The sequence below is a fragment of the Manis javanica genome, chromosome 1, assembly GCF_040802235.1.
Source record: "Manis javanica isolate MJ-LG chromosome 1, MJ_LKY, whole genome shotgun sequence".
Classification (NCBI taxonomy): Eukaryota; Metazoa; Chordata; class Mammalia; order Pholidota; family Manidae; genus Manis; species Manis javanica.
This window is the reverse complement of record NC_133156.1, coordinates 137,499,173-137,526,364: the sequence shown is the minus strand read 5'-3', so window position 1 is coordinate 137,526,364 and position 27,192 is coordinate 137,499,173. Positions and strand designations below refer to the sequence as shown.

Sequence of the window (27,192 nt, the reverse complement as noted above, 5' to 3'; positions counted from 1 at the left end):
GTAATAGAAGATATTTATCTCAAGAATAAGAGCTTTGGTTTTATGAGCAGGGAGTTTCAGTATGTTTTGTATCATGAATAATCCTACATGACGTGGTCTGTGGCCCTGTAACATTCTGGAGCACAAGAAAACTTCTAAGTCTTAATAAAGTAAACAAGTAATAGTATTTTGTTCAAATTTCAAATATACTTCAGGCTTTCCATTGTACACAGGGTTTTAAATATGACTTTGCATTTAGGTTTCATGTATATTATAGGACATAAGTCTTCATGTTTCTGCTTCATAATAACATATTTCAAAGCATATGTATTTTTGTAATAAACATTTTATTTTGAAGTATTTTTAGGTTTACATGAACTTACAAAGATAGTATGGAGAGTTCCATATATTCCTTCCCTGGCTTTGGTCTCCCCTCATATTATCGTACATTACTGTGGTACATTTTACAAACCTAAGTAGCCAGTATTGCTATTTTCCTCTTACAAACCTCCAGACTATTTAGATTTCAGTCTCTTCCTAATATCCTTTTCTGTTCCAGGGCCCCCTTCAGGATTCCACATTACATTTAGTTGTCATGTCTTCATAATCTTTTCTTGTTTTTCATGACTTTGACAGTTTTTAGAGCATTGGTCAGTTATATCGTAGCACGTTCCTCAATTTGGGTTTGTCGGACGTTTTTCTCATGATTAGACTGGGTTTTGGATTTGAGGGCAGAAAACCACTGAGAGGAAATGCCCTTCTCATCAGAAAGTATCAGAGGTGACCTCATGTCCACGTGCTTTATCCTCAGTAATGTTAACCCGATCACTTGGTTAAGATCATGCTTACCAGGTGACTACACTGTGAAGTTACTGTTTTCTCCTTTCTTTGGCAACAAGTCACTAAGCCCAGCCCATATTCAACAGAATGGCGGGATCAAGCTCCACCTCCTGGAGGAGGGCATGACTACAAATATTATTTAGAATTCAAAATCACATTTTGATAATGTTTTTAATCTAATGATTTTACCCTCTGTGGACCTGTGTTTGCATGTGTGATGAAAAGAAATACTACACACAAAGTCCTTAGTGCAAACTCTTTCTTATTGTCTCCATCCTGAGTAAAGAGCATGTGTCTGATGCCATGTTGACACTCTCAAATCTTTTTGTCTAAAGCCCTCTACCATATTGGCCTATGCAGGGTTATGGTGGAAGGAAGTGGAGAGAGGTCTGCCTATTCTTTTGAATACATTTTCATCAGTTGAACTAAAACTGAATTCTAAATATGGGCTATAATAAGCTCATTGATTTTAAACGAAAGTTAGGGTATGAGAAACTCCTCCTGGCTATGCATTTATATGTCTCAGTGTCAGCTGTATCTCCACACACACACAATTGGTGGCTGACAAGTAGGTTTCTACCATGATTTGCATCACTTCCGCCTCTCTTGGACCTTAGCGTCCATCCCTAGAAGAGATGTTGAAAATTCCAAATTTTCAAAAATTCATATGTTGAAATCCTAAGTCCTAGAACTCCAGAATGTGACCTTATTTGGAAATAAAGTCTTTGCAGATGCAGTTAGTAAGATGAGGTCATTAGGGCGGGCACCAATCCTATATGAATGATGTTCTTACAAAAATGGGCAATTTGGCCATAGCGGCTCTCACACAGGGAGAACACCTGTGGAGATGAAGGCTGAGACTGGGGCAAGGCATCTACCAGCCAACAACACCAAAGGACCAAAGGTTGCTTGCAAACACCAGAAAGTAGGCGAGAAATATGGAATAGATTCCTTCTCACAGAGCTCAGAAGGAACCAATCCTACCAACCCCTTGATCTTGGACTTCCAGCCTCCAGAAATGTGAAACAATGAATTGATATTGTTCAAGCCACCTAGTGTGTGACACTTTGTTACAGCACCCCTAGAAAACTAAGAGAGTAGGTAATGGAAGTTGGACTGAACAAACCACCTTTTGTGACTCAAAGCTTGGTTGGTTGTAAAGCTGTCTTCATCAGATATTCTAGAAGGAATCTGCAATGTCTCACTTAACTTTAAGCCCTTCATAATTAGACACTCTTGTGATGACAAACCAGTGCTGGCTTTGGTACTCAAATTGCTGCCCACTTCATAATGGTGCAACCAATAGTCAGTTGAATGCAGCTTTGCCTTCTGGTATGGTCATAGGTAAGGCAAGCTGCATTTCTTTTTATTTTTTTTATTTTTAATGATAGGGTATCATTACCTGCCAAGGTGGAATGAAATGTGGTTTTTCCTTTAGCAGTTGATTTGAAAAGGTTTGTGCATTTCCCATCTGAATCTAGCTCATGCCCTTTCCTCTGTCAGCAGAGCTACATTAACCATGTCCGTGGACCACCTACAGATGGTCCCAGCAGGGTGAGGGTGTGGTAACTTTGTACAGTTGTGTCTGACACATAGGGGCTATAGAAAATGCTTCTTAACTCATTTAGGGACCAGAATATATTCATGTTCCATAAAACAATTACTTAAGAGGTGTTGGGTGGTTATATGCATTAATGTCATTTGAAAATTAACTCCTTGAAAGATATTAGCATATACTAGTACTTCTCCAGAATAGTTCCAACTTAATTCTTAGGCTTGCCTGAGGATAATCTAGGGAAACAGAACTGAGTAAACATCACTATGTTTCCAGTTAGCATTTAAAGGCACTGAAATGTGAAAAGAATGCATGATCGTAGGTATATCTCCCCCTCTTCAACTCTGAAGTATAATTCAAATGCAGTGGAAGCTAACATTTCCCTAGGAAGTTACCTTAGATCTTTGAATATGCAAATGAAAACTTGGCACTTTTTTCTATTTTCAATAAACTGTTGTCAAGTACAGTTTTGGTAACTTGAGGGTAGTGGAGGGTGAACCAGGCTGCCACAGCCCTCAGCTGTTCCTCCTTCATAAGGAGAAACACAACAGGTGGAGAAGATGGTGGTCCCTAACCGTGGAGGGTGACCACAGCCTGGTCCCAGTAGGAGACCGTTGGAGATTGGACATTGTGAAACTCGCTATTTAATTGAGATTTTCCAGTTAGGAGACTGGATGCAACTTTCAGGTTTGTGTAGCAGATATTCTGCTGACTTCACTTCTTATATTTAATATTAGGCTTTTTGTTTTTAGAGCAAAAATTCTAATTCATCCCCAAATGTGCCGGTTCCATCTCTTTTTATAGTTAGTATATTTTTTAATGAAAGAGCCTCCAGCTCCGATTTCTCCAACTGTCAACTCTTTATCTCCTATTTGGAGATCAGTGGATGATCATCTGGCGGACAGTTTTGGGGCAATCTTCCACTCTCAGAATGGCACGAACCTCAAATTGGGAGGTGACAAGGGAGGAGAAGAAAGCATTTCCAACAGCAAAATGAGCTGGGATAAATTTCTTTCAAAAAATGAGATCAGGAGACCTAAGAACCTCAATGTAGTGAAGCTGTCACTTATCTGAACAGAACCAAACAGCGCACTCTTCTGCCGGAGTCAGCCTGAGCGGCAGACGGGGAGGAGGGCAGGGAAAGAAGCTTAGAGGAGAGGGCAGCAGTAGCATAAAATAAAGCAATACAAAATATAAAATAAAATAGGGAAGCAGGGTGGTGACTAGCCCACAATGTTGCCAGGTGTGGCTGGGAGAAAATCAGAAGTAGAAACTCACCATCCTCCACGTCTTGGCCCATCAGAAGCTGATTATATTACAGCATGATAATGTAGTTGCTCATAACTGTGATCTTTGGCTATCAGGACAAGCTTGAATTATTAACGTGTGTGTTTTGCTAAAGAAGAAAAAGAAGTTTATAATAAATGAAGTGTTTGAGTTCAAAGTTAAAGTTTGAGTGAAAGAGTTAAATTCAGTGATCTGTGAAAGTGTTATTCACAGCTATCAACTCCTTGAAATGTTAGAAAATTGATCCGGAAATTACTTTGTACCTTACCAATGAAATGAAAAGGTTGGAAATTACATTTCAATAAAAAAAACACATTGCCTTGAAATTATTACCAGTGTAGGGGTGAGGGATGGGGAGCTATTGGTGAGACATAAATGGGGCAAAAAGAAAGGACTAAAGATGACCTGAACCACGTGCATAAACACACATGCACTCACACACACATGCACACACACACATACACACACGCACACACACACACACACACACACACACACACACACACACACACACACACACACGTATACACTTATTTGATCAATGGGCTCCTGTTTCATTTCATTCCTCCCCTTCCCTTGCCTTTGTACAGAAAGGGCTGTTTTCTTGACTCTTCCTGTTTTAGTATTTCTAAGTATGAAATCTACCAGAAGGTGGAAGTGCTAGTAGGAGGAAAGTCTGTTTGCGTAATGAAAATTCTTAGCAGAATATAGATTCCCAGAAAGTCTTTTATCTGATACACCTCCCCACATGACTTATCCTGCTCCCTCTCCTCCCCCAGTTCAAGTGGCTTTTCCATTCTTGTGGGGCAGTGTATGAAGCCTGTGGCAAGCTAGCACTTCAGCAAGAGGAAGTCAGTGAGTAAGAGTGTCATTTCATCATCCCAGCAAGCAGAACCACTGCCTCCCTACCTGTTGTTTGCTAACTAAATGGACACCAACAAAACCTCTTTATAACAGGAAGTTTAGGATCTGGAGCTCAACGTCTCCCTCATCTCTGGTCCCTTGGAAGGAGAGATTGCTCAGTCCCAGGAGATGGTTTTAAGAAACAGAAAGCGTAAATTGGAGGGGATCAAGGCCATTGCGGTGGGCCTGGATGGAGACCACTGAGAAGACCCCTGGAATGCATTATTTGTCTTCTCACTTTTAAAATAGACTTCTAAGGCACATGTCTGGGATGCCCAAAGCATTAAAGGGACAGGTAAACTTTTGACAGTGGGAAAAGTCATGAGAACTGCAATTCCTTGAGCCTGGAGGGAGTTCTGTGCTTGTTTTCTGACATGTGTTTGTTTGTGTGTGTGAGGGATTTATACATGAATCATGGGGGGAATGGGTGTCCTCTGTGGCATCAGCTGCTGACTAGGATGTGGGTGCTAAAGAATTTGTGGACATTTTATGGGCTAATAAAATTTTTTAGCTATAAGAGTTCTGTGGGAATTCCTTTGCAAGTTTTGAAAAAACTTGAAGAAGCAGCCAAGTGAAGTTCTCTCTTTTTTTTCCCCAATGAGTTCAAATGTGCCAATTTTAGCTAGTTTTGAAAGCATTTTCTCACTTCGTCTTAGGGATTGAGAGTGAAGAAAATTAAGTATCATCTGCACTGGATCTTTGATGTAGGTGAGAGAAAAAACAAAACTCTGGGTTATGTTAATTAAGCAGGATAGAGAAGGAGACTGAGAGCTTTTAGGTCATAAAGAGCCCATGGGGTCATATGCTGTAACATTCCTTGCATTGTCACTGAGGAATCTGAGGTTCTCTGTGACATAACCCAGGTTCCTGGAATTGGAGCCACCTGCTGCAGGTGTTCAGAGCCAGGGTGTGCAGGGGGACCAGGCCATGTGGGCTCGGGCAACAGAGCCAGCAGGGGGAGATTTTGGAGGAGCAGCACAGGTAAGAGGTCAGAAATCCCTTCCTGTGAGTCAGCATCATTGGGAGGTGGGGACAGATTCTTCCCAGGCCGTTTCAGGACAAACCTGCATTCCACTTTCGGAGTTAGAAGCTGGAAAAATGTGTTATTTTTCTACCTGGGCCAAGGGGAGTACTCAGCTTAGCAGACCTACCCTGGTTTCATCTTTACCCGCCAGATCACCTGGGGACCTGCCAGATAAGGGAAAAGACCCAGAGGTCTCCCTGTGCTACTAGTTTTCCAGCTCTCTGTCCCAGAGCTCTGGGGTGTGCTTGGTGGGAGAAGGCAAAGGTGAAATCTTCATCTTGCTTTTACTAGAGCTGTTGTGTTTTGGATTTTCTATATTTGAATTGTCAGTAGGATTTCCTTTGGGAAAAAGAAGGGAATTCTGTCCATTAGCAAAATGCTTGAAAAAGCACTCATCTAATCTCTTCTCATTTTACAAATGAGAAAACTGAGACCAAGAGGGGTTAATTGACTAACCTAGTATTTCACAAGTAATGGCACAGATTGAGTTACAGCTCTAATCTTTCCATGACCAGGGCACTAGTGGAGATTTTAAAGGGAGTTAGTATACGGAGGGGACACTAAATGTTGTATGTACTAGCTATAATTCTATTTTAAACTACCAGTACTTACATGACAGTCATCATCCATGTCATGTGTAATGTCTATTTAGTAACAGTATAGGAACAAGTGGATTGGGTGAGATTAATAAATTCTCTTTTTCTTCTATTATTATCATATGATACTTCTAAAGACCTGTTTTTCTGGTTTGCTTCTTGTATGAAAATGGAACCATGGTCAAATTCCTTGTTTTAAATAATTTGACTGATAACTAAAATTTTAACCAAGTGGTGAGCCTCTTCATGTTTTGTGGGACACACCTTCAGAAACAGAAATAATTATGTCTGCTAACTTTTATTTATAAGAATGCCTACCTTCTTCCATTTTCTCTTGTATTTCAGTTGAAAACCCAGCCTCATTTGAACACCCTCAATTCAGCTCATGTAGTAACAAACAGTGTTTTTTTTAAATTAAAGTATCATTGATATACAGTCTTATGAAGGTTTCATATGAGCAATCTTGTGGTTTCAACATTTACCCATATTATCAAGTCCTCACCACCTCCATTGTGGTCACTGTCCATCAGCATAGTAAGATGCTATAGAGTCGTTACTTGTCTTCTCTGTGCTGTACTGCCTTCCCCGTGACCCACCTATATTGTGATTGCAAATTATAGTGCTTCTCCCTCCCCACCAACCCTCCCCTTTGGTAACCACAAGTTCCTTCTTGGAGTCTGTGAGTCTGCTGCTATTTTGTTCCTTCAGTTTTGCTTTGTTTTTATACTCCACAAATGAGTGAAGTCTTTTGATATTTGCCTTTCAACACCAGGCTTATTTCACTGAGCATAATACCCTCTAGATCCATCCATGTTGCTGCAAATGGTAGGATTTCTTTTCTTTTTATGACAGAATAATACTCCATTGTGTATACATACCATATCTTCTTTATCCAGTTGTCTATTGATGGATACTTAGGTTACTTCTGTATCTTGGCTAGTGTAAATAGTGCAGTGCTAAACATAGAGGTGCATGTATCTTTTCAAATCAGGGATCTTATTTTCTTTAGGTAAATTCCTAGGAGTGGAATTCCTGGGTCAAATGGTATTTCTATTTTTAGTTTTTTGAGGAACCTGCATATTGCTTTCCATAATGGTTGAACTAATTTACATTTCCACCAACACTGTAGGAGGGTTTCCCTTTCTCCGCATCCTCGCCAGCATTTGTTGTTCCTTGTCTTTTCAATGTCGGCCATCCTAACTGGTGTGAGGTGATATCTCGTTTTTATTTGCATTTCCCTGGTGATTAGTGATGTGGAGCATCTTTTCATGTACCCATTGGCCATTTGTATTTTGTCTTTGGAGAAGTGTCCGTTCAGATCCTCCACTCATTTTTTAATTGGATTATCTGTCTTTCGGGTGTTGAAGCATGTGAGTTCTTTATATATTTTGGATGTTAACCCCTTATTGGATAAATCATTTATGAATATATTCTCTCATACTGTAGGATGCCTTTTTGTTCTGATGGTGTCCTTTGTTGTACAGAAGCTTTGTAGTTTGATGTAACCCCACTTGTTCATTTCTGATTTTGTTTCCCTTGTTCAGGAAAAAGTTTTGCTCATGTTTATATTCAAGAGGTTTTTGCTTATGTTTTCTTCTAAGAGTTTCATGTTTTCATGACTTACATTCAGGTCTTTGATGCATTTTGAGTTTACTTTTGTGTGTGGAGCTAGACAATAATCCAGTTTTATTCTCTTACACATAGTTGTCCAGTTTTCCCAACACCAGTTGTTGAAGAGGCTGTTGTTCCCCATTGTATATTCATGGCTTCTTTATTGTATATTAATTGACCATATATGTGTGGGTTTATATCTGGGATCTCTATTTTGTTCCATTGATCTATGAATCTGTTCTTGTGCCAGTACCAAATTGTTTTGATTACTGTGGCTTTGTAATAGAGCTTGAAGTTAGGGAGTATAATCCTCCAGCTTTCTTGTTCCTTCTCAGGATTGCTTTGGCTATTTGGGGTCTTTTGTAGTTCCATATGCATTTTAGAACTATTTGTTCTAGTTTGTTGAAGAATGCTATTGGTATCAAATAGTGTTTATTTTCAATAAGAGAATAGAGTGCAATTACTATCTAGGGTGAATAGTAATATCAAAAGTATTAGCTAACCAACAAGGCAATAGTAGGAAAATTTAACCTTGAAACTATTGAAGTTTTCCAGTGAACTAGCTTATTGTCTTCCTGACATTGTCTTAGGTGTTGCAGTTGTAGATGTGAGCAAAACAAGGCAGTGTGTTTTGGAGTTATTCAAAGGGTGCTCGGGAACCAGGAGGAAGAGCAAATAAACCAACTGGGCAGGGGGTGGGGCATGGAAAGCTCTTCACAGGAATACACACTTTGAGACCAGCTTCAAGGCTTGAGCAGTAGTAAATTAGCAGAGCAAGAGCAGGGCAAAAGGCACCCCACTGCAGATGCTGGAAGCTCATTGGACGCATGAGTCTCTCACAATGTCGGAGAAGAGAAAATCCTGTTTGTGTGTGGTAAGGGAGCAAGACAGGTGGGCAGTGGAGGGACTGTGGAGGGCTCTGTGAGCCAAGATGAGAATTTAAACTAGATTTTAACATCTAGGGCAAAATAGTGAAGGCGTTTAAGCACAGAAGGACATGGAAGAATAGAAACTGTGCTAACTGAAGGCAAGGTTAAACTTAAAGATTTCAGAGTGAAGACAAAGCCCTGTGGTTGTTATGGAAAGGGGTGGCTGAGTTAGGTTTAGAGGGAAAGTCTTTACAGTTGAAGAGATCAAGGGTATTAGCACTCAATACAGTACAAGATGAATTATCTATTTTCAAGACATGGATGTTATACACCATGTGCTGAGGAACAGTAGAGAAGAAAAACTGATGGCTAGGTATCCAAATTCTCAACAAATAAGAGAGAGTCGGTGGTTGGACAGAAGAGATTGATGGGGATAGATCCTGAAAGCCTTTTTTTAAACCCAGGTAGGGGTGTGGTTGGAGGAGGTCTCCTTCTCTCCTAAATCCTGTTCATGCAGTCTGGAGGGGCAATTGTCTTCTCTAGAGAGAGAGGGTAAGTTATGCTCTAGTTTAAGGGAAAAGAGTCTGAGAATTCCCCACTTATATGACTCTAAAAGCATCAGATAAGCAGTTACTCAGGAAATGGTAACTGAATGTTGATTAAGAGCTATGCCTGTTCTCTGGAGAAACATATCTTGACACTCAACATGTTTTTGCAGTTTTTCTGACTAGTGAGATAACTGCAGTGTTCCTACATGTTAATACTGCTAATCTTAGCAGTGGAAGTTTATTTCCATCGATGGACTTACAAGGAACTGCAGTTTAATTTCATGATTTTTTTGCTCATTTTACCAATAATAACAGCACTATTGTGTGTGACATGCTGAAGGTAAAAATGGGAACAAGTAAGAACTGTCTCTCTTTTCATGCAGCTTATGTTCTAGTAGGTGTGGAATGTTGGCAAAATTTAATACTTAACTTATGTCTTTACTTAAAAAAACCCATGAAAAAATAAGCCACTTTTCATAGCAACATTATAGGACATCATCTTAAAAGATGACTGTGTAGTACAAGGTGTAAATAAATCAATATCTATGTGTGATAATTAATTCTTAACCATTACCAACCACTGCTTCATCTAGCCTGGGTTTCCTTTCTATTCTTGAATTCTTAGAAAGGGCTGTGTGTTTCAGAGGTGTAGTCATGGTTCACTGAGTGATATGGCTTTCAAAGTCCCTGAATTACTTTGTTTAGTTGAGTTTTCTTGATATATTTCTTAGATATTTGATATAATTACTGATTTGTCTCTATCTTCCTGTTTTCTCATTTTGGGTCCCACATTTCTTTATAATTATGTACAGCCACATTTAGGTCAATTTTTGTGTGGGTTTGAATACCTCAATGAATCCTGGCAGAGGTGTATGATTTTTATCTGTGTTATAAGAATAAAAGAATTTTCCTCATTCCTAGTAGAAATTGAGCTTATTAGCTATTTATCTTTTTGAGAATTGGCATTAATTTCCTCCATAGTAACAAATAGTCTGAGTTGAAATGAGAAAAATTTCAGGTTATAGCCCAAATTACTTTTGTAAAAGGTTATATATTTCCTCTAACAAATTATTTTTAAAATAACAATAAAAAATGTAGTGTCTTAAAAATGAAACTCAAATGACTTTAATTACAGGTGTAGTAAAACCCCAGTGATTGTTACAAGTTCTGTGAAGATCCACAGAACTAAAATTGTGATTATTACATGTACAGTTTTATTATTTTTAAGTACATCAAAACATATATTTGTGTGTATATACATGTAGACATAAATTCACATGAGATTACATTAAGGATGAGATATATCCCTGGTGGGCCCTGTTACTTGCAAATCAAGCAATCAAATCATTCCTCTCCTTCCCTGAAAAGTTGTCCAGGATTGAAAAATTCTTTCCCTTGCTGTTAAAGTCACCATGTGACAGAACCATGTATTCTGGCCAATGAGATATAAGTAGAATTCCAGGTGGGGGCTTCTGGGAAAGCTTTTGCTTTTCCATGAAAAGGTTAAGTGCAAGGAGAGCTCTCTGGTTCTTCCCCTTGCCTCCCCACTCTGAAGATGTTTGTGTGATAGCATGATGGTTGGACCTGTACAGCCATCTTAATTGATATCATGGGACAGAAAGTTCAAGGAAGAAGCCATCATCATATTTAGCCTGACAGAAGGGAGAAAAAGAGATCAAAAGGATAGAAAAAACCCTAGTCTCTGATGACATCACTTCCTTACCTCGACAAATGTGGAACCACACCACTTAACCTCAAGCATCATCACGTGCGGGATAATTGAGCTTATGCTCCTACTGGTAGTGGAATGATAGCTGATACATTGCAATATTTCCTTGACTCATTCCCAAATTTCACTTTTCGTTAGTTAAGTAATAGCAGATATTTAAACCTAGGTTTTAAGTTTTAAAGCCCATTCTTTTCCTGGCTTTGCTATCTTTCCACATAGTTACAAATTGGAAAATAAATTTACATACGATGAAGTAGTAACATAAGCTATCCATTGTGAAGACATTTCCTACTCTCATTTGAAAACCCTTTTCTCTGTAACCCTGCAGGATCGTTTTGTTTATGGTTTGTCTAACAAGTTCTGAGAATCAATTTCCCTTTATCACCCTTTATTTCCCTTGTCATCAAATGTTTGTTTACCTCATTATGACTTCCAGCAACTGACTGATCATCAAATTATATTTTCTGATATGTTTAAGAGGATTAATTTATGTTAATCTCTTTGTATTTTCCACATATTGTTGAATGGGGAGGGACTTCCAGGGGTGGGACTCAGTCTAATTTTTTAATTTTTTCACCAGTGGCTGTTACACAGGTGTTGAACTCTTTTTGTGTATTGTAAATATTTAATAATGACAACTCTTAAGGAAACAGGTAAGTTTGTAAAATCATACAGTTGATGAGAATTTGAATTCATGTGTGAGAGAAGATGGTGATGAAAGAAGTTCATGATTGCTGCCACAGTTGTCTGTGTCTCTCAGTTGGAGAGGGTGAGTAGCTTACTTTGATTCTTTAATAAAGAACTTCTCATTAATGGGGTATGTGGTGGGGACTCACTAATAGGGGGAATGTAGTAACCACAGTGTTGCTCATGTGAAACCTGAGCATAAGATTGTTTATCAATGATACCTTAATTAAAAAACAAAACAAAACAACTTCTTATTATAAATGTAAAGTATGTATACATTTAGTGTTGTTTGAATTACAGTTTATTTTTTCTAGTTTATATGATATATGTATAGAAATTACAAATTTGAGGCCCAAATGAGACATTACATTTCCACCTGGCTTTCTCTGGAAAGAAATGGGCATGATAACATTTGTATTCAATCTGCAGAGATGATGGCCTAATTCATCACTTTCTTTCAGTTGATTTACCTCTTCTTAGAGATCAAGTATTAAAGATCTGTATGTAGAGAGTTGGCATGTAACTGAAATCTAATCATAGAGTTATTAATGTGCTCAATTAAACCACAGAGATTCTCCAGTCAGAGCAGATGGTCCAAACTGGGGGCTATGATGAGATCCTTAAGAATGTGGCATTAAGGAAAATGAGAAGACCCTGAGTAAGACTGAGTTATAAGGGAGCAGCGTAGAGATTTGCAAAGATAGTGATTAAGGGCAAAATGACTCCTAAGCTAGGTGGATTCAACTCTTGGTTAATTAGATGTACCAATAGATTTCAAGAAAGAAGGCATACAACAGATGGGGGATTGAGGGGCCGAAAAAGCCAGGAAGAAGAAACCCAGAGAAGGGTATCTTTGTGCTGTTCAATCAGTACTCATCTGAGATGATGTTCTGAATTAAAGATATACTTTATTTCCAAGGGCAGGCATCTTATTTTTGTTGTTGTTACCATTAATCTCTAGCACATATTGGCTGTTTTCAATGTGCAGTGCTACACATATAGTCTAGAGAGCCTGTACAGAGTATAGGTAACTACAATCCAGTGAATTTTTTAGGAGAGAAGGGAATTTTCTCCTCAGTTTTGCAAAGAGCAATCTGAAAATTAGAAGTCTGTGACTCAACAAATAGTATGTGTTCGAATTAAGGCAATAATTCAAGGTCTCTCAATCTTCCTTTGACGTATTTCCTGCATACAAGGTTGCTTTTTCTCCATGAGGAAGTCATTAAAGAACAGACCAATGTAGATCAGACCACCTTCAGGGCTGGGACAATAGAGGAAGACTACTCTTGGAGAGGAAATAACTGTGCATGGCCCACACTTTTGAGTTTTCTCCACCTTCTTGAAGGTGGATTATCTACATAAAGTAGAATTCTTCTTCATGAGAGATTTGCCTATTCTCCCTCATGTATGTACTTATTCAATCACTTATATCAGTAGGACTCATGGGCATTTATTTTGTACTTTGGAGTATGATCCAATAGATTTTTATTTATTTTCTTGTTCAAATGGCTCAAGCTTTGGCCACTGGGAGTTGGCCACATGGCTCCCATGTCCATTTGATGTACCCATAATGGTGGGTCTTTTTTTTTTTTTTTTGAGCACTTCCTTACTTTCTGGCACTACAAGATACTCAGGATCATCTTGAGTATTTCCTGCTTCAGTCCTAGAATCAGACATTTCTCCAAGGAAGCCTGGTTCCTTTTATTGGAGAATGATGTTAGAAACTAAGATCTAGGTGATGCAAATCACATTTTCAATGGTAGCTAATCCTTAGAAGTCAAGTATTGACTTGCCTGTGCGGTGGGGTGGTGAGTGGAAGTCCTATAGGGTTTCCAGGTTATGTGATCTGTTTCTTGAACTCAGTACTGGTTGCATGGATTTTCTCATTTTATGAAAATTTCTCATTTTCAACAAGCTGCGTGCTTATGATAGGTGCATTTTTCTGCTTTCAAGCTATATTAAAAAAAATTATTCAAAGAGCAGAGGAAAACCAAAACCAAAACTTACCTCTAACGCTTACTGAGTATCAGGTAGACCAGCTCTGGAGTCTGTATCCCTGGATTCAAATAATTTTTCAGTGATAAAACCTCAGCTAGCTACTTAACTTTCCTGTCCCTTGGTTTTCTTCATTTATAAAATACACATCATGTTGTCATCTGCCACAGATGGCTGTTGTGAAATTAAGTGTGTATATATATATATACACACACACACACACATGCATACAAATGTATGTGTACATGTACCTATATAGTCAATCTTCATTACCTGCAGTTCTATGTTCGTAAATTTGCCTACCTGCTAAATGTATCTGTAACCCCCAAAGCAGTACTCATGGTGCTTTCGTGGCCATTTGTGAACATGCACAGGGTAGCAAAGCATTTGAATTGCCTGATGCCTGTGTTCCCAGTGAGCTTGAACAAGGGGATGCTCTGCCTTCTTGTTTCAGCTTTCATAATGTAAGCAAGTGTCCTTTTCTCAATATATTTAATGCCATGATTTTCAAATTTTCATGCTTTACATTGGTGATTATGCCAACTGTTTAGATGTTTAAAATGGCCCTCAAGTGCAATTCTAAAGTCCTTCCTGTCTGGTGTTTTTAAGTGCAAGAAGGCTGTAATGTATCTTATGGAGAACCTGCATGTCTTAGGTAAGCTAGATTCTGTCATGAATGACAGTGCTAAGGTGTCTTTAAATAGAAACAAGGTTATGTGTTGATCAGTTGATGGAAACATGGTGAAGAGATGCTTACAGGAACCTCTCCCTGTATTTCCCCTGGGAGCAATGGTTCATTACTAGCTAATATAGTGTTAGTAGTGACTTTATAGAATGTAAGGACTACGAATAATGAGAATGAATTGTACACACACATATATATAGAGAGATACACATTAGATACACAGACATAGATACCAATGTATGTCTATCTGTCTCTACAAATACAGATATTTAAAGAGATGGGAACAGTACCTATCAATATTGTTAGGCCTCACTAAAGTTGTCAGCTATTATTATCTAGGTATCTAACTAGAGTGGCTCTCCAGCCCACAGTCACTCCTGGGAAAGGTGATGATGCATATTTTGGCTCTAAGTAGCATTTCTCCTCCATCACATGAGAGGAGCAGTCCAAAACAGAGCAAAGCCCTTACTCTCAAGGAGTCTTATAGATTAAAATACCTCCGTTTACCACTGTGTGTACAGCTAGTGTGTAGCACCAGTACCAAGAGAGTATTCAATATTTTTTGAACTGTCTAAAAACCCTAAGGAAGAAGTGGAGTATGACGAAGGAAGAGCAAAGTTCAAAGTGAAGTCACTATATTAGACTGAAATAGATGAGTAAATGAGGGAACACTGGGTGAGGGGTTTTTATAATGACTTGCCAGTTGTTCGGAACTCAATACTCTATGAATATGTGTCTTGAGCTCTAAAACAATGAGAATCCTCTCTAATGTAAGGAATGAACACATGTGCTAGCTTTCAAGTCAATTAGTGTGATATTCCTATTTCTTTCTAGGTTAAGGGAGCAAATCTGTTAGGATGTGATGCCAACTAAGTGCAAGATCGGATTGTTCTAGTTATCCTGTGTGAAAAAACCGCAGGCTTGCTAGTGTTTATTAGAGTGTTGAACATACGCCGTGTTAGAGTGCTTCAGAAACAAGCTACTATCCTTAGCTTTCTAGACAATTTCCATCAGGTTGCTGAGCTTTCAAAAAACCCCACAGCCAAGTTTAGAATAACAAAGAGCTCAGAAAACATTCACACCCTAGGCTATTGCAAAAGATGCAGCCCTTAGGCCAAGATGAGTTGTACTCAGAGCAATGCAGTAGCACCAGGGCAGCTTTTAGTGGAAAGGAGGAGCTGGGAAGGGAGAGTGGCAGGAGCATTTTGAAGACAGGACAAGGAAAAATCAAGTTTATCTCAACAAAATATTTACATTCCAGGATCACTTACTGGAATTTAGGTGAGGCGCAGAATGATCAACTGGATGTCGAAGCCATCCATAAGCCTCTGCTAGAATTTTGCCCAAATGAGCACAGTCCTGGAGTTCCTCTGGGCAGTCTATCGGGACTGCCAAACCATACCACCCAGATGTCTGGTTTCTGGGTGAAAGATCTGGAGGAATCAGGGATGTTGCTCCACAATGTGTAGGGTAAGAGGTATGGGAGAAAGCTTGCTTAAACTAAATGAAATCTCATATATAAACTGACTCAACTATTTCAAAAAGCTCCTTTCATCCCTAAAATACAGAAATTGAATTGTGTGAAAGAAATATGATGTTCTTACTTCATAAGAAGAATCATTTTCTCAGCCCCCCAATTAAAAAGTAAATACCAGTATGCCTACACCATACACTGCTCATGCTGTTTCCTCCTTGAGATGCTGAATCCTTCCCTTTCACGTGGGAAGCTTTTTTCCAGAGCTAACTGAACATCAAGGTAGAGGATGCATGCATTTGGTGGCATGAGGTGCAGTGGTCAGCAACCCCTTCCAGATCTACCATGAGGTAGGTGGCTGGCGAGCACTACTCGCACCAGGTCATTCCTGCAGGAGGTGGGAGTCCTCTGATGGGTAAGCTCTGCTCCAGGGCTCACTGTCAGTCTGGACAAGATGTTTTCAGAGCTTGCCGCAGGCGGAGGCCCCTCTTACCGAATCCCACATTTTTCCCTCTTTCCGGTCACAGGTGTTAGAACTGCAGCGCAGCCTCAAGACTGTCTCCAAATATTCCCTCTCCTTCTCCAGCCCCATACCCTCCACAGGTATACCTCTCCCCTCCACCCTGCCCACACAGATCTGTCCCATGGCTAATCCCATCTTTGTGTCTGTGTTTTGGAGATCATGCACTGTCACACGTGAAAGAAAGAGTAGCTGAGTGATCAGAACCCAGAGAAAGGAAGGGAATGATCTACATATTTCTGACACTGGTCACCAGGTGCCCTCTTTGACTGAGGACCTGGTGGAGTTAGAATTAAGAGATCACATAGGGTGGCCACCCCTTCTTAGCAGTGCCTGGGAGGGACCGGTGGCCCACCTTGACGTGGACTGGGGGTCAAGGGTCCTGGCTCTCTCTTAGAACATTAGTTAGTTCAGGGTGAGAAGGAACAGACAGATTCACATGAACAACCTCCGGCGGGCTCCACATTTCACACCCTGGAGGGAGGCGGGAAGCCAGCCCCATGAGAAAGACCAAGGGTCGTGCTGGTGTCCTTTGCGCTTCCCATTCAGGACTCAGACTGTCCTTCTGGGATCCTTCCCTTCCCTCAGGGCTGCCCCGCAGGTTCCCTGTCCAGCATCCCCTGGAAGGAAGTGCCAGGGGGCCTCACCTGGTGTCCGGCCTCTTCTATGGGCAGGCCAGAGCTTCAGACATTTCTGTTGGTTTGTAGCTGGAAGCATCTCAATTTGAAAAGCAAAGATGAGAGGGTCAGAGGGATCAAACCTAAGGCATACAGAAGTTATCAGGTTTATAACGGTCACCTGGAAGCCTCAGAAAATATTGATAAAATCATCCTGACTTCTGACCTCGGGACCGTGGAGCCAGGCTCTAACGGAAATCTTCCTCCCATGTCTCCACCGCAGCCCACTTTTCTCTCAACAAGGAACGAGCTGGTGAAGTAGGATTCAGAGTTGAGTTCCACAGAGGCATACATTTGTGAGTTAGCTCTGCTCAGGAATGGGGATTCACTTTCACAGCTCAGGAAGGAACACCGAGTGGGAGTGGAAGCTCTGGCTGTGATACAGACCTGGGCTGCAGCTCTGAGCAAGGCGTCAAACCTCTCACTCTGTTCTGTGCAGTCAGATGGTCCGATCTGTGGTGCAGGATGTGCTCTGACTCTGCCATTTTCATAAGGCTGCATTTTACAGATGAAAAGAGGCACACAGAATATGACCATACAGAAGCATATTTGCAGGTGGGGTTGTCCTCAGTAATCTGGTTAGCCATCTTCACAACACTGGCTTTTTCAAAAGAAAACCATTTTCATAAAAATTTCCTTTGACAACCCTTGCCTATCTCGATGACTTGAGAAAGCATCTTTTGTAGAAATAGAAGCACATTATTCTCCGCTTAATTCAGTGTTTGATTACCAGGTATGTTTATCTTAAAAAAAATAGAGTATCACTAAAGTCAAATTGTACATGAGATAAAGTGCCTACAAAAGAATTAAGTTATCATAATATGCCTCATAATTTTCCCAGGATTATGGTGAACATATTCTCTTTTATAAAATTTCATTTCCCTAAAATATTAGCTACCAAACAGAATATTAGATTAAAATATTTTATTAGAAAGATATTTAGAGAAAAATAATATAGACCTCCAATATCTTATATTTCCTTCCTGAACTTGAAACACTAAACTTTATTAAAAGAAAATAGGGCACATGAAGGACACAGGAAGGACAGCCACTAGCATGCATAGTAAAGATAGCAGGCTCATTGCTCAGTTTTTGTGTGTAATCATCTGATAACAATTTGTAATTCTCACAAAATACCCTTTTCTCTGCAATCAGTGCTGCTAGAATTGAGACGGGTGGCTGAATGTTTTCTGCTTTTAATTTCTTGGTGAGTAAAGAACACAGAATCAGCTAGGTTTGGCTTTCATACGACCCTCTTGCCCTGTTTGCAAATTGTGCTGAAGCCAGACAGATGGATGGCCAGCTGCAGCCACACATGACTGGGGTCCTCAGAGGGACCCACACACAAAACAGCCAGCACTTCGGGGGTCCGAAGCTGGGTTTTTCTGCCTCTGAAGACCTTTAGCATGGCTATGTCTGGGCCAGTGTCACTCTCACTCATCAGTGAGGTGTTTGGTCTCAAACTGGGAATGCTAGTAGGATCTGATTCCTGACAGCCAGCCGGGAACCTTTCCCGCATTGTTTACTTCGCAGGCATGCCCTGTTCTGCAGCTCCTCTGTGAATAGCAGAGGGGAGGGTGCTGCCATGGATACCTTCCTGCCCTCAAGGAAAGTGGTGTACCAAAGAACGTGATGAATTATAATGTCCTTTCTGGAGGAATGCCCTGTTAAGTGAATGAAGAGGACCTCCTTTGCAAATAGGTACCAACACCAGGTCCCTTTTTCTTCAGAAGTCATGACAATTATTATTCCCATTGTACAAGTTATTTGAATGCAGAACTATTTTAACTGCTCATTCCAGTGGTTCTCGAAGTGTGGTCCCTGGACCAGCAATATTAGCATCCCCTGAGAGCTTGCTGGAAATGCAGATTCTCCAGCTGCACCCAAGACCTGCTGAATGGGAGGCTGGGGGTGGGATCAGAAATCTGTACTTAGCAGGTCATCAGGTGATTCTGCTGAGTGCTCTAGTCAAAGGACTATTATTTTATGACTTTTGTTTATGTTTCTGATATATTCAAGTTCATGCTGTCAAAATTCACGTCTTCAAATTCATAGCTGCCAAATGTTTCATCCTACAAATAACTCATGGGGTTCTACATTATATTTTCTATGCCATGGGATTTAAAACTTCAAAAAGGATAGGTCTCTTCATGCCTGGAGACCACATCTCTGGTTTCAAGTTATACACACATTCCGTCAGTCTTTTCTTTATTCACTGAAGTCTTCTTCCAGGTTGATCACTTGATAGAACTTTATATTTCTTTGATTCATAGGATCTGAAAATATATTTTCTGCTGGTTTCTTAAGACCATTGAACTTGATGGGCTCTCACAATATTTAAAAGTATATGTTCTATTAAATGATAAAGATCTTTTTATCTTGATGTTATTCTGAATTCATTCATAGTGTTAAAACCTTCTGACTTCGATGGATATTTAAATTGATAGCCAGGTGCATTTGGGATACCTTACTTGGCTTTGTGTGACTTGGTTGGAGTAGACAGAGAGGGATATACACTTCTTTCATTCCTTTGGGGATTTTTTTCTTGGATACGTGGATCCATATTAAGAACTTCAAGTAAGACAAAGGCAATTCCTAACATTCACAATGGATTGTTATGGGTAAGAGTTTCTAAATTGGGGAATGTTTGAAAAACTATAGTGCTTAAGGAGGAAATTCTAGCTTCCTTATCCAACCAGTCTTTCATTCAATATTCATTAGTCAAATATTTATTGAGCCCCTAGCGTGGTTCAGGCATGGCTTCAGGTGATTTGAGGTTCATGAGTGAACTAAATGAACAAAGACATAAGATAAACAATAAACAATTCATTAGTAATTTATATAATTTCCAGAAGAGACTTAATGCTATGGAAAAAGGAAACAGTGGAGAAAGATAGTGGAGGAGGGAAGAAGGGAGTGGTTATAGTTTTAAATAGGGTGGTCTGGGGAGGCCTCATTGAACTGGGTAATTTTTAGCAGAGTTGAAGATGAGGGATTTATTTATGCAGATATCTGGAGGAGAGTCTTCCAGACAGAGAGGAGCTAGAGCAAAGGTGTGACTGAGGACATCTACTGTGCTGGATCAGAGGGTGAGGGGTGAGAGCTCTGACTGGGGACATTGTGGCCATTTATATGGGCTTTGGCTTTTCCTTGGAGGGAACCAGAGAGCCATTGTAGGGTATTGGACAGAGTAACATGATATGACATGTTGCAAAGGTTGTGTGTTTTGAATAGACTTTAGGGAAGGTTATATTGAATCCATAAAGAGTCTGTAATCCAGGTGAGAGAGAATGGTTTGGGCTAGTGTGGGGGCAATGGAAGTGGTGAGCAGTGTTTAGGTTCCAGATAGCTTTTGAAGACAGACCTAAGAACATTTTTGACAGTCTAGATGTGGGATGTGGTGTGGTTTATTTATAAAATATATTTAGTTTGATGGATTTTTCTTCCAACTCACTCTGTTGAAGGAATTTGCAAAATTACGTTAGAATTTTCAGCTTTTCAGATGAAAGGTTCAATTTCAGTATGTGTGTATTAGTTTGGCAGAGCTGCCATAACAAATACCACAAACTGAGTGGTTTAAACAAAAGAAATTTGTTTTCTTACATTTGGATGTTAGAAGTCTGATATCAAGGTGTCAACAAGCCTGCTTCTTTGGAGGCCTCTTTCCTCTACTTGCAGATGGCCGCCTTCTCTCTGTGGGCTCATATGGTCTTTCATCTGTGTGTGTCTGCATCCTAATCTCCTTCTCTAAGGATACTGTCAGATTGGATCAGCAACCCCCCCATGACCTCATTTTATCTTAATTCCTTTTTAAAGGCCCTGTCTCCAAATATCATCATATTCTGAGGTACCAGGGGTTAGGATGTCAATCTATGACTTTTGGGGGCCAATTCAGCCCATAACAGTGAGCAACTGTACATTTTCCTCACTCAACATTTGTCATTTTTCTTATGGTTGTGTGGTGCAGCCATTGTGATATAAAACCTAGAAGACCCTAACAAACCCTATTCATATTTCACAAGGAGATCATCACTTAAAATGAACTGAAGTTCATTCCTAGTGGTACTTGGAAGCATCTCAGCCCTGAATTGTCATGGATCAACTTAAACATAGGCAAGATACTTTTCATTGGTATAGGCTATTCAAGATGACTAGAAAGAATATTGAGTTAGAGGTAATTTGTAAGCATCTTACTCTTTTTCATTAAGAAGGATATCTGCTTCTTATTTGAAAAGACTCAGTCATGCCAGAAGTACATAGGATGGAAAGGGAGAATCTCCTGTCATCTTGCCTGAAGGTTTGTTGAAGAACCTAGGTGTTGTAGGGAGGAGGCCGCCTCTGCAGTGCTCCTACCTGCAGACATTTCAGCGTTCCCCTGAGGTTTAATCATGGGGCGGAATTGTTTCGATTGCTCTGGCTACCCACAAACTATTATTAGTTTGATTTGTTGTCCCAGGTGGATGGATTTATGAGTGCCCAGCATAAGCATACCACCCCAACCTCGGCCAGGTGAGTAATGCCACACAAGCCTCAGAAAAGTTCTATTTTGTCCGGTGGGGGCAGCTTAATGAGGCTTGATCTGATTGCTGCTGGCTCTGCTCTGGCTCCACGGCCTCTCTGCGTGTGATGGGGAGAATGTGATGCCCTTCAAAGCACAGAGTATATTGATCTGTTTTCTAGGCAGCAATGTTGAAGCTCTGTCAGCTAATGTGACTTCAAAAGGTTAAATATAGATTTGGAGAGAATGTCCAGCGGCCCACAAATGTTTTATGGTGGTGTGAAATGCAGATACAGGGAAGGCAGAAGCTCAGGGGTAGGTTTTTGTGGGTATGTTTGCATCTCCCCAGGCATAAGTTATGTTCTCTGTGTTTCATCGGGCACTGCAGTACCCTGGGTCTTCATAAGACAATGCCATCCCTAAACATTGAGGAAAAATGGGAGGAAAACAGAAAACGTCAAAGACAGGAAAACAGATCTCTTTTCTTTTCTGAATTACACATACATTAATCAGCATGACTGACTGCCATTTTCCTGTTGTGCCCAAGAAGGTGGTGTGTATATCGGGAGGAGAAGAGTCAGTGGAGGGGGAGGGAGAGAGAGAGAAGTATGAACCCTTTGGTAGAAGGATGCTGAATTTATACTTCTTGGGGTTAAAACACCAAGCATTTGGCAATATGTTGCTAAGTGACAGATTTAGAAAGTTCTTTGTCATTTGATCTTCCAACTTTTTTTCTCCTCTTGCCTTTTATACTGTGTGGGAAGTAAAAACAGCTCTGTTGGGTTTTTTTCTTTTTTGTTTTGAGCCTCGTTTTTCTCCTTTGTGTCTTAAGTAGTGGTCAGTTGTAGCATGCTTGAATTTGTAGAACATGCCTCAGGGGAAAAGTTTATCTTTGGAATATTTTCTTCATTTTGTTTAATAACATTTGTGTGAATATGGACTGATTTGTATTAAAGCAGATTTTTGGTGATCATTTCAGTCTCAGAAAACCTGGGTTTGAATCTTAACTGTACTACACCTCTTGGCCATGTAACCAGTAACCATGTTGTCACCTCTCTCAGCTCACAGCTGTTGCACGTGTAAAGCATTGGTGATCACACTGCCTGACCTTCCACAGTGTTGTCTGGAGTGTTACAGGAATAATATATAAGATAGTGCTTTGCATACTGAAGAGCCCACTTAAGGTTCGCTATTAATATTGAAATATTCCTGCATTTATTTAAATAGTACTGTTAAGAGAATCTTTATTGAGAAAATTTCTTAAATTTGAATTGAGAGTTCTATTTGGAAAAAAAGGACATGGGAATGATGGGCTGGCTCATTTTCTTGGATTCAGGCTGTTAGCCCTGGAGACAGACCAAAAAAAGGAGGGGAGATTTTTGTAAACACGCATATGGGTAAGCAGCTACCTGAGAGATGTGTCTTTGATTTTTCTGATTGCTATAATTGATTTATGCACATTTTACTGCCTGTGTGAGGTTGGTGTGCAAATGTGACATTAGCCCCTAATTATATTATAAAAGAATGAATTATATAGGTAATTAAAGGTTGTAAGACTGAAAGGTGATGCTGCCCCAGAGGCATAATTCTGTAGCATCAGGTTTCCATATTGCGTGTTACTTCCCAGAATTAAATAAGAACAGAACCCATTCCTCACCACCAAGGTAGCATGGGACTGCTAGGGTTAGGAAACATTCTCTGCTGGCTTTCATTTTGGGGTATAAAATGAAAATAAAACACTACATGTCCAGGGGAACATTCTTAACAGACAATAGAAAATTTTTCTTTGGGGCAGTCTGACTTGTTTTAGAAGTTGGGATGGGAGCAGTGTTCTTTCACATTCTGTCCAGTTCCAAGGATATCGTTGATTCTCAACTATCACTGAAATCTCCAGAACAGTGTAAATAGATTCTCCCAGTTATTTTATTCCCGGATGAATATTTAGCTTTTACCAGATCAAAGGCAACAGAGCACTTTAAAAATCAGGGGAGTGAAGAAGTGTATTTATTTTGTAGATGAATGACATTAATTGCTTATGCTGTGTGCAGAACCAAATCAAGAAGTCATGTTTTTTTCATTTTTTCCTGGCTGATGCTAATTTCTTTAGTGTTTTGGAATGTCTGAGAATTCAGAAGTATGTCTGAATACACTGCTTTGTAGTCATATCCCGGCTCCATCACTTACTAGCTGTGACACTTGGGGAGGATTGCTTCATCTGTCTGACCTCAGTTTCCTCATCTGCAAAGTGAGACTAGGGCTGTTGTGAAGTTGCGATGGATTATTACACTTCAAGTACCTTAAAGTATACTGGAGTATCGTAAACACTTTCTAAATGTTATTGACAAATTTCAGAAAAATTATTGAAGCAAGGACATCTCCCCATGTACTGAAGTCCTTTTAAAGCAGGAATGAAAACAGGGTATTCAGTCCTCCGTTTGGCATCTGTTTGGTTTATGGCATTTGGCACAATTATTGCTATGTTAATAGAATGGCCAGAACAAAGGGCGTTGTGCTGGTGAACCCAGACTTCATTTCACTGCCTCACAGACTTCACTTTTATTTACAGAGGGATAATGAAATGCAGCAATGAAAAATAATACTGATGTGTAACAAGTAACCTTGAAATTTTAAGTATGTGTTGAGTAAGAGGGGTGATCCTCCTTAGCCAATTCGTTTTCAACACAACTTCTGCCTTTGCTGTCCTGTGATATATACATATACATACATGTATATATATGTATGTATATGTATATATCACACACATATACACCTGTCAGCTAACTAGGCCCCAGGGACTAATACTGATAGGTGGGCCATTGCTGGTGGTGCTTCACTCCCTCCTGAGCAGATGCACCTCTTTCATTTATTTTTATTTTTCCTTTTCCTGTCTCCTGCTCACAGTTTCCTTATACCATGTCCTTTATTTTCCTTACTTTTTTTTTAACCCCTGTCAGTCTGAAGCTTGCCAAAAGAAGCTGCACCTTCTGTCAGGTTTTTGATCCTAATGCAGTGACAGACATAAAGAGGTTAGGGAGTATGCTTCATGAAAGGAAAGGAAATATAACTTGGCTTTTCTCAGTGTTACAGGCACTGCACACGCTTTGGTTTGAACTAGTTGTTGTTTCCGGTAATGGCTGGGAGCAGAGCTCTACTGCAGATAGAACTTATTTGTATTGGTAATTCCTTCTGAAAGCATATGAATACAGCAAGTGGTAGCCTGACCTAAGCAAGGGACTCCAAAAAAGGAAGCTGCAGCCGGGTGGTTTCTGTTGCTGTGAGGTTAGGCGTTGCTCACTGCTCTGTGGGAAGAGGAGCAGAGGTACCGATAGGCATAATTATGACAAAGCAAAGGAGGGAGGAACGGTGCTTCAAAAATGCAGCTGAGAGTGAAAATCCACGCATAGGTTAACCTCTTGGCGTGTGCAACTGTTGCTGTAAGTGAGGATACGAGTGTACTGCACTGGGTGGGCTCTCGCAGGGCTGAGCAGCGAGATCAGGGCCCAGGAGTGTGCTGTGTGCACAGGTACAAAAGGAGTGGAAAGAAACAGAGGCAGTTGTCCAAGCACAGGGGACTAGGACTCAACCAGGCACGAAAACAGATGGACTTCTTTTCCAAGTTTTGTTTCAATAGTGAATAAAACCATAGTGACTGCCTAGACATTGCCAAAGAACCTTCTTGGCATAATGAATTAACCTTTTACTCCTTAGCTTGCAGTAATGTTACTATGGACTTCATTCTCTAGTTAGAATGGCAGCCTATCCTTCAGTTGCCATTTCTTCAAGTTGTACAACTGCAAAACTGTTCTTTGTTCTTTGGTGAAAGGGTGTTTAGTGGCCTTGTTTATCCTTTGGGATGGAATCAGAGTCTGTCCTATGTTGACCTCAAATTGTTAGAGAAACTTATTTTATTTCAGAGAGCTTCTATTCCAGACAAACTGTCCAATTGTAATTTTTCTACTACCCATGATTCTTAGAAAGAAATGGGACTTGGACAAGATGCTGGGAAAACCCAGAGTTGTCTTTGTGGTGTTCCCATCCTTTGTGATGCATGTTTCAGGACTGGGATGTGCTGGTTATCCATATACACTGCCTCTTCCTTCCAAGGCCACCCTTAGGCTGCATGGGACCCTGGATAAATTTTTTGGTGGGTCCCTCTTTATATAACCAATTTCATTAAAAAATACTTGGAAAATTCATGAACACAGATGAAGTATTTTATAGTGATTTATTGCTAAACATGTAGAAGGCTGGGTAGAGAAGAGATACCAATGCATTTATTTCCTTACAATTGTAGTTTTTTATTCTTCATAGTATCCAGACACCATTTCTTTCAGTTTAGATTCAGGAATTACCTCTTCATATTCTTTATTGTCAAATATGCAAGAAAGTTCGCTTATTATTTGAGTCCTATGGCTGGTCAGAACCTGTCTGGGTTGAAACAATATAACTCCTCTTGGCTCGCAGTGCCCTAATGCCATTTGTTTCATGCTGGTTACATCATTATTCATGGTGCTGCCCCATCCATCCTGCTGCCTGTGAGTAGCTTCCGATGGTTCTTTCAAGGGTGGCTTCTGTACTTCTTTGAGGATGACCACAAATGCACACAGTATGTGAGAAAACATGAACAATATTTTATGGGCATGCTAAATCTATCATTTGGCATTTTATAGCATAACTATGGAACAACCCGTTTTGCAGCTGTGTCTTCTCTTGAACTCTTTAGGCTATAATCACAGCATTTGTAAGTGTGAACCCCCGGTTTCTACTCACTGTCACCAGTGGGGAAGATAGGTGAGGAGTCTGTAGTAGAGCAGGGACAGTGATCCCATGCACACAGGGAATCCCTGACCCTCATCTGGCTTAACCCAGGGCAGTACGGTCATCACATCTATGGAAGCAAGAAGACGTGGATTGGAAAGCCTGTTGATGTTGTATAGCAACAGTCTAGAAAGCCCCTGGAGAAGACAGGTGATGCCACCCCCAGGGACTGTACTGCATGTGGTACAGGGCCTGTGGAGGGGTGAGGTGACTTCCCTGGGTGCTAACAGCTGGAGGGAAGGGGAGGCACCGGGTATGTGATGCCCGACACTTTGAGTGCTGTGGACCAAAGGGACACTGTGGTGGGAGCACAATGGGTGACTGAGGACGCAGGAGACCACATATGTAGGTCAGACTCAAGGGTCGGCTGTGGGCTGGTGGGGTGGGACCCAAGATCCTGAACGCATCCTGTGTCAAAGTGGTTGAGGATTACTCAGAATCAGACTGTCAGCACCACTCTCGTAGCCCCATCTCACACCATCCCATTCAAACAATACTGTGCCTGTCAGCAGAACTGATCCACTCACTAGGCTGCTTTGCCAGAACCGGACCCAGCCCTACGGTCCCAGGATGACCCACAGGCACAAGTTTTGGAGCTCTTCGGGGCACTGGGTCCATCCCAAGTGCAAGGTGGAGGTTTGGAGAGAACCCTCATGGATAGAAATGGAGTCTGAGTACCTGCTGGTCCCCACCTGGGCTCAGGGAGCCTGCCCAGGCAAGCTGCCAACCCCACAGGCCCAGACCCCAGAGAGGTGGGGTGGGGAGGCTGCAGAATCTCGTGGTTGGCACAGGGAAGCACAGGTCCCCTGGAGCATGGGGACCCTGGCAGGTGCCCAGCTTCCTGTGGTAAAAAGGAGTGAAAAGAACAAAACAGAAGGTAGATATGGGAGACATTAG

At 40.6% G+C, this 27,192-nt stretch overlaps 1 long non-coding RNA gene across 2 annotated transcripts in view; it reads left to right on the top strand.

Annotated features, from left to right (window-relative positions):
- The first annotated feature begins 5,475 nt into the window (after positions 1 to 5,475).
- Positions 5,476 to 27,192, top strand: part of LOC118973698 (uncharacterized) — a 229,621-nt gene continuing 207,904 nt past the window's right edge. For both annotated transcript variants that reach the window (XR_012131740.1, XR_012131739.1), the window contains exon 1: positions 5,476 to 5,545. This is a non-coding gene — a long non-coding RNA (uncharacterized lncRNA). The remainder of the gene's footprint in view (positions 5,546 to 27,192) is intronic.